Genomic DNA, 1,748 nt, shown 5'->3' with positions numbered 1-1,748 from the left:
GGACAGACACGTGACTTGTTCTCACATTTTCCAGCAGCGAGGGGGTCTAAAGTGTTTCATCTGTTTGTCCCGGCCATAAGGTGGTGTGGCAGAGACCATGAGCTGAGATATCAAGTTGCTGCTGCTCTAAAAGTATTTTTGAAAAATAACAAACACATATTTATTAAATTTTTTTTTGAAGTCAGGTTTTTCCTCATATTTAACTTTTAATGGACAAAATAAATAGTTTTAGGGACAACCCAAATTCTGAAAAAAACTTGGATGTTGTGTAAAATCTAAATAATTACAAAAATCAATGATTTTATGAACCTAAACCCAGATCTTATATACATTAGAACGTAGTAAATGTATCGAAGGTTGAAACTAAGAAAGTTTATCGTCTTTATGAAAATAAAAATACTTTCAAATTTTATGGCAGCAACACAACTCAAAATCATTGGGACAGGAAAACAAAATGATTAACTAATTAATACAAATAAGAAATAGTTGAAGGAGCATTTAGTAAGTAATTATGTTAATTGAAAACAGGTCAGTGAGAAGAGGCAGAATCTCTCTGAAGTAAAGAGGGCAGAGGTTCACCAGTCTCAGAAACTGCATCTAATAAATAGTGGACCAGTTTCAGAATTATATTCCCCAACAACAAACTGAGAAGACTGAATATCTCGTCTGCAGTTCATAACATCATCAAAAGGTTTCAAGAAGCTGGAGAAATCTCACATCTCAAAGGACAAAGTTGTAAACATATTTTCACCATGCTGTCCACAAATGCTGGTCAAAGCTCTGTCATTCACAGAAGGAGCTGTGTGTGAACACAAACCAGAAAGGCGGCTTTCTTCTTTCAGCCAAAGTTCATTTAAAATGAACTGAGTCAGAGTGGAAAGGTTTTCTGTGGTCAGATGAATTAATAATGAAATACTTTTTGTAAACAATGGATCCCAGGTCCTCCATACAGAAGAGAAGGACAATCCAGCCTATTATAAACACTTAGTATTAAACCCTGCTTCTCTGATGGTATGGGGGTACATTAGTACCTCTGGCATAGGCAGCTTACATATCTGGAAAGGCACATCTAGTCTGCAGTCCTGTCGTTGAAAACATTGACTGAAAACATTGACACATGAAAAAAGAAACTATCAAAGGCTCAGGACTGGTAAACAGCTAGAATCCTGCATCAAACAAAAAAGGACAACATTTCAATCCTAACACTCCAGCAGCTCGTTTCCWCCGTCCCTAGACTTTTACTGACAGTTGTTGAGAGCAAAGGGATGCCTCACYGTGGGTAAACATTTTCTTGTCCTAACCTTTTAAAATTGTCTTTAGGAATGCAAGGTATCGATTAATGGGTTAAAGTTGATTGATCTTATCGATCGACTAACGATTAATTGATAAGCAGAAAATTTCCTAAAAACCTGACATTTCTCTTTCTGTAACATGAAGGGCTAATTTTTTACACACTAAATAAAAAAGTACAGTATTTCAGCAATTCTTTGTGCTAGCTGTGTGAGTAAACACTGACTGAACGAACAGAAAAATGTGGATTTCTCTCACATTATTAAACTTGGACATAGTTATAAAATATAACAAAACAGAAATCTGTTAATTTGCTAGTTGAAAAAAAATAAGTAAAACACTCAATCCATCCTGAAGATGAAAAACGTATTTAAACATGGTAATATTTTTAAGATTAACTCAAAAACAAAGTAAGAACTTAATAAAATATATCTGAAAGACGTGAGATACAAATGAGT

Source organism: Austrofundulus limnaeus, unplaced genomic scaffold (assembly GCF_001266775.1).
Source record: "Austrofundulus limnaeus strain Quisiro unplaced genomic scaffold, Austrofundulus_limnaeus-1.0 Scaffold101, whole genome shotgun sequence".
NCBI classification, from domain to species: Eukaryota; Metazoa; Chordata; class Actinopteri; order Cyprinodontiformes; family Rivulidae; genus Austrofundulus; species Austrofundulus limnaeus.
This window is presented reverse-complemented; position numbering follows the sequence as displayed.